This window comes from Morone saxatilis, unplaced genomic scaffold (genome assembly GCF_004916995.1).
Source record: "Morone saxatilis isolate NCDOM2014 unplaced genomic scaffold, NCSU_SB_2.0 Contig20, whole genome shotgun sequence".
NCBI lineage: Eukaryota > Metazoa > Chordata > Actinopteri > Moronidae > Morone > Morone saxatilis.
The window spans coordinates 3,469,274-3,469,751 of record NW_023339763.1 but is presented as its reverse complement, the minus strand read 5'-3'; positions in this window follow the sequence as shown (position 1 = coordinate 3,469,751).

Below are 478 nucleotides of genomic sequence, written 5' to 3'. Positions count from 1 at the left end.
TGTGTGTGAATGGGTGAGTGTGGCATATAGTGTAAAGTGCTTTAAAGTGGTCGGAAAGACTAGAAAGGTGCTATATAAGTACAGTCCATTTACCATTTATATATATATATATATATATATAATAACTGTAAGAACTGGAAACCGCCAATACTCCGTAGCTCTACGCTACAAAGAGGCGGACCACTGCACTTTCAAAATACACCCGGATGCAGTAAAAGTGACATATTAAAGAGGTTTTAAGATGTTTTGTATATAGTTGTCTCTATTTGTCTGTTGCTGTTTTATTCTGACAGTGTGTGGGATTTCTGATGTGTGGTTTCCTCTGTTGAGTCTATGGTGTGACTACTTGCCAGCAGGTATAAGAAACAGCCCAAAGGTTTTGTATGTGCCCTGATGAAGGCCTGAAGAGATATTTAAGGCTACCTCCTTGAGTGCCTCAGAACAAGTGTATCTATCAATGTAAATATTGTACTTTTAA